The sequence below is a fragment of the Trichechus manatus genome, unplaced genomic scaffold, assembly GCF_000243295.1.
Source record: "Trichechus manatus latirostris isolate Lorelei unplaced genomic scaffold, TriManLat1.0 scaffold00160, whole genome shotgun sequence".
In the NCBI taxonomy this organism is placed as follows: domain Eukaryota; kingdom Metazoa; phylum Chordata; class Mammalia; order Sirenia; family Trichechidae; genus Trichechus; species Trichechus manatus.
Genome location: NW_004444096.1, coordinates 5,210,367 through 5,222,131, shown reverse-complemented (window position 1 = coordinate 5,222,131; position 11,765 = coordinate 5,210,367). Strand labels below are relative to the sequence as shown.

Genomic DNA, 11,765 nt, shown 5'->3' with positions numbered 1-11,765 from the left:
GCCGTCACGTGAGCGGGCGCGCGGCCCAGCTCCCCGCCCCGCCCCCGCGTCAGCGCGCGCTCCGACGTGCCCTGGAACTCGCCCTCCCTCGGAGAGCAGCCTGAGGGGACGCGGTCGGCCTCGGCGGCCGCCGTGTTTATGCTGTCGAGGCTCGCTTCGGCGTCCCACAGCCACCGGGCTGGCCGGGGCGCCCCTGCCTGCTGACGGGGGAGCTGCCGCCCGCACTTGGCTCTCCGGCTCTCTGCCTCGAGGCCGCCGGACCCTCGGTAAGGTGGAGGGGCGCGGGTCCTCGCGGATGGAGGGAGGGTTGACGCGCCTGCACAAAGGCGCCCGCGAGAGCTCCCCGGCCTGCGCCCCGGAGGGACGGCGGAGTCGGGGGGAGGCGTGTGCTGGAGGTGCGTCTGCGCCGAGGTGAGCGCGGGGTGACGGCTGGGAGCGCCCCACGGGGTTCGGGCCGAGGGGCGCGCGGGTGTGGGCGCCGCGGGGGGAGGGGAGGCCGCGCCTGCTCATTGGCTGACGTGGGCGACGGGGTTTAAATGGCTCGAAGTTGTGGCTGTTCTGCCCCCTGGGTTTCTTGACTTCCTGAGTGAGGGCAGCGCCCGCGTGCCCCGCCCCCAGGAAGGAGGGTGTCGGGGTGTCGGTGAGAGAGAGTGTGTGTGTGTGTGTTTGTGTTTGTAACAGGCTGGCCCGGGTGCTGTTGCCGCCCTCCGTCCTCGCCCCTTACGGCTCAGGTGTGCCCGCTCCCTAACTGCAGACCTCCGCCCACCTGCGGCCTCCCGTAGAGGGCTGTTGACCCTAAACAGGGCACTTTCTCTGCAGTCTTCCGAGCGCCACGCCCCTGCTGAATGAACATAATGTTACCCTCCAGCTCTTCTAGGAGGCGTCGCCTCAAAGTCCTTGAATTAAAAAACCCTCTTTACCAGCTTGCTGCTCTCCTCTCTCAAGATAGTTGCTCGTTTTCCGAGAATGGCTTTTTCTTTACGTATTGTATGTTAAGTTACTGCAGAACCTCTGAGAAGAAATGGCCACATTCGAGAAAAAGGCACGGCCTTCAGTTTTTGAAGCTTGCGATGTTTTTCTTTCGACTACAGTAGCGGTTTTAAATGCTGTTGCAAATGAAGTGTTTATTACGGGTAAAGGCTGTTAACGCTCTAATCACACGATTGGTTGTGGCTTGCTTTATGGTTAATTATGACATATGGAAGTAGATGTTATTGATCTGTTATATGTACATTCCTAAGGGAAGGCAATATGGTAGAAGAAGCATTGAATGAGGGACTCACTCTTTCCTGATCCTGGTTCGGCCACCCACCTCTAGAGTCTAGAGGTGAGACCTTGGAAGAGTAAGAATGTTATAGTGAAAGGTTGTTAAGAAGTATCTAACCTTTAGCCCCACTGCTTTATACTTAAACGTCGGGAAACAATGGCGTGGAGATGTATTTGTCTGTCCATATCCGGTTTTTCTTACCTGATCTATAGGAGGGTGTATTACAGAATGGGTCGTCTTTCTGTACTCTTCTCGTCTGAATAGACAGTCTGGCTTTTGGGGCCAGTATTTTTCTGTTTGTTTTAAAAAGCCCTGGAAAAGTTGGGGATCCCAGAGTAGGGCCTTGGAGCAGCTGGTGAAGGCATGACCCTGAGCTGTGCCACCTGAAGAACCAGACAAGCTGGGCACATGTGTCTGACGCATGGTTGCATGTGGCACCGCTGCTCTGGAGGTGTTTCTGTGGGGAAATAAATAAAGTGTAATGTAATAGATTGTGTGTGTGTGTGTTTGTTGATAGATTTCTTTTTTGTACTTTAACAACTGTAGAAGTTGGAGATGGCTCACTCATTGATTCTTAGTATAATGCCATCTGTATAGGTTATAGGGTCACAATGAGTCGGAATCAGCTCGATGGCCACAGGTTTGGTTTTTTTGTGTATAGATTAAGGAGCCCTGGTGGTGCAGTGGTTAAAGCCCTCGGCTGCTAACTGAATGGTCGGCAGTTCAAACCCACCAGCCACTCCGCAGGAGAAAGATGTGACAGTCTGCTTCCATAAAGGTTTACAACCTTGGAAACCCTATGGGGCAGTTCTAGTTTGTCCTATAAGGTCGCTATGAGTCAGCATCGACTAGACAGCAACAGATTGTATATAGATTTGTTGCCCTTATATAATCGTTAGTATGTTATTGGTCTTTTTACTTACCGGTTGTTGTGAAGCTCGAGTGAAAGTATGTAAATGCTCTAAAAAGCAGTATATTACTTGTAGTTATCATTTGGTTTTTCTTTCATTAAGTAGAAAGTTTCTAATGAGTGCTTTTTTTAAATGGCCTGATAGAAAACAGACTTTACAAATTTAAGTACTTTAAGTTACACAAAATTTTGAGAATAAAAAGAGTAATAACATTTTAAAATTGGCGAAAATAAAACAGTGAATAGTCTTGATTCATAAAATTTGTTAATGGTAGTACTAGTATTTTAATTACCAGAGAAAATTGGTACACTGGCTAAGAGCTTAGCTGCTAACAACAAGGTTGGCCGTTCGAATCCACCAGCTGCTTTTGGAAACCCTGTGGGGCAGTTCTACTATGTTCTATAGAGTCGCTGTGAGTTGGAATTGACTCGACGACAGTGCTTTTGGTGTTTGGAGAAAATTGGTGCAAGGAAAAAGCAGCTTAAGGTGAATCCGCCTAAAATGGCGTAATTTTATAGTAAGTAGAAAGAACCCTGGTGGTACAGTGGTTAAAGCACTTGGCTGCTAATTGAAAGGTGGGTGGTTTGAACCCACCAGCCAGTCCACGGGAGAAAGATGTAGCAGTCTGCATCTGTAAAGATTTCCAGCCTTGGAAACCCTATTGGGCAGTTCTGTTCTGTTCTACAGGGTCGCTATGAGTCAGAATTGACTCAATGGCAATGCGTTTGGTGGTTGGAGAGAACAGTGAAACTAAACTTTTATTTTATCTTACATGTAGTTATAATTGAACTGTTTTTGTGGAATGAACTAAGAGTAAATTAGAGGTAAAAAAGTATGATAGTACCATCTAATATCATTATACTTTAAATCATTCTTTTCAAATCATTATCTTTTGAGGAACCCGCTGGGTCTCCATCCTTGTGGTTTTTCTTTTTAGTTGTTAACTGATCCTATTGTGCCAGATCCTGATTAGTGGTTGGCTTTTCTGTGATTCAGTCATTTCCCTATCACTTCCGTTGACTTGGTTAAGAGCTTGGCTGCTAATCAAAAGGTGGGCAGTTCGAATCCACCAGCTGCTCCTTGGAAACCCTATGAGGCAGTTCTGCACTCTCCTGTGGGGTCGCTATGAGTTGGAATTGACTCGACAGCAACAGATTTGGTTCGGTTTTTGGTTCATTGACTTAATAAATGTAGTTTTGTTTTGCAGTTGACTAGTTTTTTATTTGATCTGAATGCCAAATGCTATCTCTAGGCCCCCCTTTTTGATGATGTAGTGCTTCTCAAACTTTCATGTGTGTAGGAATCACCTGTACTTCAAACAGGTCCTCAGATGATGCAGATTATAATGTCCTGCCCAGACTATGCTGATCTAGGCTAAGTGCTGTCGAGTAGAAATATGATGTAAGCCACCTGTGCAATTTTAAAGTTTCTAGTAGTCACATCTAAAAAAGTCAAAAAGTGGAAAAATAAGTGAAATAAATTTTAGTAATTTATTAATTTTTTAAATTCAGTATATCTAAAATATTACAATTTTAACAAGTAATCAGTATAAAATTATTGAGATATTTTACATTTTTGGGGGGACTAAGTGTTTGAAATCCTGTGTGTATTTTACACTTCCAGCACATCTCAATTCAGACTAGCCACATTTCAACTGCTCAGTAGCCACATGTGATTAGTGGCTACTATATTGCACAGCATAGTTCTAGAGTCTGGACTCTAGATCAGTCTATTCTAAGTGTTATTTTCAGACTGACCCCAGTAGCAGCACTTCGGAACTTGTCAGAAATGTAAAATTATGGACCCCACCCCGACCTACTGGCATTAGAGTATCTGGGAATATAACCCCGTAATCTGTGCTTTAAAATCTCTCCAGGACATGCCTGCAAAATGTTTCCTGGATGGGACCATGGAACATAAAAAGGACGTTAGGGAAAAATTGAGAAAATATGAATAATATGATATTATTGAATGACTGTATCAATAGTGGTTCATTAATTGTGATAAATGAACCATACTGCAGTAGTGTAAGATGTTACTAATAGGGAAAATGGGTGTGGGGTATGTGGCAACTGTCTGTACTATGTTTGCAGTAATTCTATAAATCTAAAACTCTTCTAAAAGAAAAAGGTTATTTTTTTCTAAAATAAGCTTTCCAGCTGATTCTGTTGTTCAGTACAAGTTTGAGAAGAACTGATCCAGATATTTATATGATCTACATTACTGCAGCTTGGGTGGGCAGTATGGATGTTAGTATTAGGCCTGGTAGGGTAATAATAATAGTGTTTTTGTAATAAGAGCTAAAAGTTAAGTTCTAGGCACTATACCAAATTCGTTACCTGTATTAACTCATTTAATTTCTCCCAATATGTGGTATGTAGTATTAAAAAGCTCCATTTTAAAGATGGAAAAAACTGAGGCTCAGTGAGGTTAAGTGACTTGCCTTAGGTCAGCACTGCTAGCAAGAGGCAGATATATAGGATGTTTGAGAAGGAACTTATTTTGTAAGTAATCACTTCATTTGTGAGTATTTTTTCTACTCTCAACTTTTCTTCCTTGAGTATGTAACGATTAATGTGGATACTTTATATCACACTTGATAGTTTATGAAGTTCTTTTTCACATTTTCTCTTTCCATCCTCACAAGGATCTTTTGAGGTTTGTACTGTGTCCTTTGTTATGCAGATAAGTTAACCTGCTATTGGTCTGAGAGCTGATAAATGACAAAGCCTAGATATAAATTTCAGGCCTCTAACCCTGAGTCTTGACTCTTTCCCTTGTACCACAGCAGAATTTAGAATACATTTTGAGACTCATAATGACCTTATAGGACAGAGTAGTACTGCCCAATAGGGTTTCCAAGGAGTGGCTGGAGGATTCGAACTTATAACCTTTCGGTGTGCAGCCAAGCTCTTTACCACTGCACTATCAGGGCTCTGAAATTAGAGTAGCTATCTCTAAAAGTTTGCTGAAAATTACTTGTGTTTTGTTATCCATATTTGGTTTAAAAAAAAAAAGTTTCAGGTTTATTGAGGTATAATATGCATGCTAGTAAAATACACTAAAACTACAGTTAATAAGCTAGGAGTAAGCTACAGATACAACAACATGGATGAATCTCAAAAGCTTTATGTTAAGTGGAACGAGCGAGACACAAAAGTCTACATACTGTACGATTTGTGAGTATTTTTGTACTCTAACAACTCTTGCTTCCTTGAATATGCAGTGGTTAATGTGGATACTGTGTATCATACTTTATAGTTTACTGAGTATTTTTTCACATTTTCTCTTTCCATTCTCACGAAGATCTTTTGAGGGTTGTATTGTTCCTTTGATTTACAAAGGGATGTACCACATTTGTTTAGGCATTCACCAGTTGATAGACCTTTGGGTTGTTTCCAATTTCTGGCTATTACGAATAAAGTTGCTGTGAATGTCCATGTAAGGCCTTTGCATGGACATATGTTTTCATTTCTCTTTGATAAATACTTACAAGAGGGATTGCTAGGTCATATGGAAAGTGAATGTTTAACTCTATAAGAAACTAACAGACTGTTTTCTAAAGTGTACCATATTGCATTCCCACCAGCAATGTATGAGAATTTTAGTTTCTGGTATCCTTGTCTTACAAAATGTCTTTATATTAAAAAATATTTTTTCATTGTATTTATTAATATATTTTTAATTTTATTGTGCTTTCGGTGAAAGTTTACAGTGCAAATTGGGTTCTCATTCAGAGATTCATACACAAATTGATTTGTGATGTTGGTTGCAATCCCTGCAGTGTGTCAGCACTCTTCACCTGCCCTTTACACCTCGGTTTTCCCATGTCCATTCATCCAGTTTTCCTGTCCCTTCCTGTCTTTTTGTTTTTGATTTTGGGCACTTGTTGCCCACTTGGTCTCATATACTTGATTGAACTAAGAAGCACGTTCCTCATGGGTGTTATTGTTTGTTTTATAGGCCCGTCTAATCTTTGGCTGAAAGGTGGACTTTGGGAGTGGCTTCAGTTCTGAGTTAACGGAGTATCTGGAGGCCATATTCTCAGGGGTTCCATCAGTCTCTGTCAGACCAGTAAGTTTGGTCTTTTTTTGTGAATTAGAATTTTGTTCTACATTTTTCTCCTACTCTGTCTAGGACCCTCTATTGTGATCTCTGTCAGAGCAGTCACTGGTGGTAGCCAGGCACCATCTAGTTCTTCTGGGTTCTGGCTGGTAGAGGCTGTGGTTCATGTGGTCCACTAGGCCTTTGGACTAATATTTTCCTTGTATGTTTGGTTTTCTTCATTCTCCTTTGCTCTGGATGTGATGAGACCAGTAGATGTATCTTACATGCCACTCATCAAAGTAGGATGTAGAACATTTTCTTATGAACTATGTTATGCCAGTTGACCTAGATGTCCCCTGAGACCATAGTCTCCAGCTCTCAGCCCCAGTAACTGGGTCTCTCAAGGTGTTTGGCTGTGTCTAGGAAGCTTCCATGACTTTGCCTTGGTCAAGTTGTGCTGAGTTCTCCTATATTGTATGTTTTCTTTCCCTTACCAAAGTTAACCCTTGTCTACTATCTAGTTAGTGATTACCCCTCCCCCTGCAATGGTAACCATCAGAGATTGTAAACCTTTCCTTGGGTTTTTGTAATAGTGGTCTCATACAGTATTTGCACTTTTGTGATTGACTTATTTCACTCAGCATAATGCCCTCCAAATTCATCCATGTTGTGATAATGTTTTGTAGATTCATCATTGTTATTTATCATTGCATAGTATTCCATTGTTTTTCCATTCATTTGTTAATGGGCACTTAGGTTGTTTCCATCTTTTTGCTATTGTGAATAATGCAGCTATGAACAATGGCGCACATATATCTTTTCATGTGACGGCTTACTTCTCTCGGATATATTCCTAGGAGTGGGATAGCTGGATCGTATGGTATGTCTTTTTCTAGCGTTTTCAGGAAGTGTCGTATCATTTTCCATAGTGATTGTACTGTGTTCATTCCCACCAGCTGTGCATAAGAGTTCTGATCTCCCTGCAACCTCGCCAGCATTTGTTATTTTCTGTTTTTTTTCGATTAGTGCCAGTAATGTGGGGGTGAGATAGTATCTCGTTGTAGTTTTGACTTGCATTTCTCTGATGGTTAATGATCGCTGAGCATTTGCTCATGTGTCTGTTAGTTGCCTGAATGTCTTCTTTGGTGAAATATCTGTTCGTATCCTTTGCCCATTTTTTGATTGGATTATTTGTCTTTTTGTTGTTGAGGGGCTGAAGTATTCTGTAGATTTTAGAGATTAGATCCTTGTCGGATATGTCATAACCAAATTCTTTTTCCCAGTCTGTGGTTCTTCTTTTATCTCTTTTGGTGAAGTCTTTTGATGAGCAGAAGTGTTTAATTTTTAGGAGCTCCCAGTTATCTAGTTTCTTTTCTGGTGTTTGTGCATCATTAGTTGTGTATTTATGCCACTAGACAAGAGATAAGTGGTAAGTTTGTTGAAGGATGAGACAGTACACAACACTGGGGAAGTGAGCACTACTTGACCAGGGTTTTAGGTTTTCTGTTTAGGTCTTTGATCCATTTTGAGTTAGTTTATTATTAATTAATTTTTGTTCTGCTTTAGATGGTTTACAGAGCAAATTAGTTTCTTATTAAATAATTAATATACATATTGTTTTGTGACATTGGTTGTCAACCCCATGACGTGTCAGCACTCTCCCTTTCTTGACCTTGGGTTCCCCATTTCCACTCATCCACCTTTCCTGTTCCCTCCTGCCTTCTTGTCCTTGCCCCTGGGCTGGTGTGCCAATTTAGTCTCATATACATGGTAGGCCTATGAATATTATTGTTTGTTTTATGGGCCTGTCTAATCTTTGGCTGAAGGGTGTGCCTCAGAAGTGACTTCAGTACTGAGTTAAAAAGGTGTCCAGGGGGTGTAGTCTCGGAGTTTCTGCAGTCTCTGTCAGACCAGTAAGGCTGGTGTTTTTTTGTGAGTTAGAATTTTGTTCTACATTTTTCTCCAGCTCTGTCCAGGACCCTCTATTGTGATCCCTGTCAGAGCAGTCAGTGGTGGTAGCCAGGTACCATCTAGTTGTGCTGGACTCAGTCTGGTGGAGGCTGTGGTAATAGTGGTCTGTTAGTCCTTTGGACTAATATTTCCTTTGTGCCTTTGGTTTTCTTCATTCTCCCTTAGTCTAGACAGGGTGGAACCAGTGGAATATCTTAGATGGCCGCTCAGAAGCTTTTAAGACCCCAGACACTACTCACCAGTGTAGGATGTGGAACATTTTCTTTATAAACTATGTTATGCCAATTGAGCTAGATGTCTCCTGAAACCATGGTCCCCAGTCCCTAGCCCAGTAATTTGGTCCCTCAGGGAGTTTCAGTGTGTCTGTAGAGCCCTGGTGGCACAGTGGTTAAGAGCTACAACTACTAACCAAAAGGTTGGCCATTTGAATCCACCATCCACTCCTTGGAAGCCCTATGGGACAACTCTACTCTGTCCTGTAGGGTCGCTATGAGTCAGAATCGACTCGACAGCAGCGGGATGAAGCTTCCATGACCTTGTCTTGGTCAAGTTGTGCTCACTTCCCCAGTATTGTGTACTGTCTTATGCTTCACCCAAGTTACCACTTATTTATTGTCTAGTTAGTGTTTTTTCCTCCCCTCCCCTTCCCTCCCCTCCCCTCCCTCATAACCATCAAAGATTGTTTCTTTCTGTGTGTAGTTTTCATGAATTTTTATAATAGTGGTCTCTTACAGTATTTATGCTTTTGTGATTGACTTATTTCACTCAGCATAATGCCCTCCAGATTCATCCATGTTGTGAGATGTTTTGCATATTCATCATTGTTCTTTATCATTGCCTAGTATTCCATTACGTGTATATACCATAGTTTGTTTGGTCAGTGTATCTGTTGTTGGACCAGTACCAGGCTGTTTTGACTACCTTAGCTGTATAGTGGGTTCTGAGGTCAGGTAGTGTGAGGCTTCCTACTTTGTTCTTCTTCTTCAATAGAGCTTTACTGATCTGTGGTCTTTCCTTTCCATATAAAGTTGGTTTAGTTTTTCCAACATTATTTTCAATGGAGAGAGGCTGAAAGCATTCACCCTAAGAATGGAAACAAGGCAAGGATGCCCTTTATCACCACTCCTCTATAAACATTGTGTTGGAAGTCCTAGCTAGAGCAGTAAGGCAAGAAAAAGAAATAAAGTGCATCCAAATTGGAAAGGAAGAAGCAAAACTATCCCTATTCACAGATGTTATGATTCTGTACATAGACAACCCCAAAGATTCCACAGAAAAACAACTGGAACTAATAGATTCAGCAGAGTAGCAGGATGCAAGATCAACGTACAAAAATCAGTTGGATTCCTATACACCAATAAAGAGAACATCAAGCAGGAAATCAGGAAAATAATAGCATTTATAATAGGCTCTAAAATACTTAGGAATAAATATAACCAGGTACTTAATAGACCTACAGAAAGAAAACTGCAAAACACTATTTCAAGAAACCGAAAGAGACCTACATATAAATGGAAAAACTTAACCATGCTTACGAATGGAAGACTCAACACTCTGAAAATGTCAACACTATCCAAAGCAGTCTATAGATACAGTGCAATCCCGATCCAGATGCCAACAGCATTCTTTAACAAGATGGATGCCGATGTTTTGGTTAGCAGCCATAGCTCTTAACCACTACACCACCAGGGTTTCCTAATTTTGTATAGATGCCCTTTATTAAAAAGAATTTTTTTTTATTTTTTTATTTTAGTCATTGTAGTAGGTGGGTAAGGAGCCCTGGTGTGCTAAGCTCTTGGCTACTAACTGAAGGGTCATCCTGTCTCTGCTTCTTGTTAGTTCAGACCTGCCAGAGGCTCTCTTGTAGAAAAGACCTGGTAATCTGCTCTTCTAAAGATTTATATCCTAGGAAACCCTATGGTGTGGTTCTACTCTGTCCTACAGGGTTGCTATCAGGCTTTGAACTGGTTCATTCAGGTTTGACCCCCTGCTGAGAATTTGCATTTTCACCCCAGATGTACTGAATTACAGTCTACATTTTAGCAACATCCCCAGATGATTCTTGTGTATACATAAGCATCTCCTGGGGATCGATAAGAATTACCTGGGGATCTTGTTAAAATGTAGATTCTTTTATTTATTTATTTATTTATTTATTTATTTATTGTGTTTTAGATGAAGGTTTACAGAGCAAACTAGCTTCTCATTAAACAATATCATATTGTTTTGTGATATTGGTTGCCAACCCCACAACCTGTCAACATTCTCCCCTTCCGGACCTTGAGTTTCCCGTTACCAGCTTTCCTATCCTTTCCTGCCTTCTTGTCCTTGCCCCTGGGCTTGTGTGTCCATTTGGTCTCGTTTTGGTTTATGGGCCTATCTAATCTTTGGCTGAAGGGTGAACCTCAGGAGTGACTTCACTACTGAGTTAAAATGGTGGTATTTACCACCGGTACTAGTTGCTGTTGAGTCGATTTTGACTCATGGCAACCCCATGAGTGCAGAGTAGAATTGCTCCATTCGGTTTTCAAGGCTGTGACCTTTTGGAAGCAGATTGCCAGGACTTTCTTCTGAGCCTCCTGTGGGTAGATTCAAACCACCAACCTTTTGGTTCATTGTTGTGCACTTAACCATTTATGTCACTCAGGGACTCCAGAATTGGTATTATCTTTCTTAAGTAAAGCCAGCTGGGCCAGGAGTTTTATTTATGAGAAGGTTTTTAAAGACAAATTAAACTTATTTAATAGATACAAGGCTATTTGGGTTATGTGTTTCTTAAGCGAGATGGCGTCACTGCATCTCTACTGGCTAATGATTGCAAGCATCTTTTCATGTATCTGTTGGGTGCTTGATTGTCCTCTTGGTGAAGTGTCTGTTCCTGTCCTTTGCCCATTTTTTAATTGGATTGTTTTTTTGTTGTTGAGTTGTTGAAGTTCTCTATATATTTTACAGATTAGACCCTTACCAGATATGTCATTCCCAAAGACTTTTTTCCCAGTCTGTAAGTTTTCTTTTTACTCTTTCAATAAAGTCTTTTGATGAGCAGAAGTATTTAATTTTTAGGAGGTTCCAGTTCTGTAATTTGACTTCTGCTGTTTGTGCATTAATAGTTGTGTTTGATTTTTTTTTTTAACTTCCCATAGTTTTGTCCCTGTGTTTTCTTCTGAGAACTTTGTAGTTTTAGCTTTAAAATTTAGATCTTTGATCCCTTTTGAGTTAATTTTTGTGTATGGTGTGAGGTATGGGTCCTGTTTCATATTTCTGCACGTGGATATTCAATTTAGCCAGCATCATTTGTTAAAAAAAAACAAAACAAAACAAATCAACTATTTCTTCCCCTATTGAATGGTCTTTGACCCTTTGTCGACAATCTGTTGCCCATAGATGGACGGATTTATTTCTGGCTTCTCAATTCTTTTCTGCCAGTCAGTGTGTCTATCATTGAACCAGTACCGGGCTGTTTTTTTTTTTAATATATATTTTATTGTACTTCAGGTGAAGGCTTACAGAACAAATAGTTTCTCATGAAACAGTAGTACACATGTTGTTTTATGACACTGGTTAACAAC

The 11,765-nt window shown here is 41.2% G+C and overlaps 1 protein-coding gene across 9 annotated transcripts in view; it reads left to right on the top strand.

The window, feature by feature from the left end:
• Window positions 1-94: 94 nt before the first annotated feature.
• Window positions 95-11,765, top strand: part of ARHGAP12 (Rho GTPase activating protein 12) — a 132,090-nt gene continuing 120,419 nt past the window's right edge. For 7 of the 9 annotated variants that reach the window (XM_023740613.1, XM_004386260.2, XM_004386259.3 and 4 more), the window contains exon 1: window positions 96-266. The gene's annotated coding sequence lies outside the window, so the exon portion shown is untranslated. Of the gene's footprint in view, window positions 267-391; window positions 412-11,765 lie in introns of those variants that run through there. The other 2 variants (XM_012558358.2, XM_023740609.1) reach the window with 2 other exon arrangements.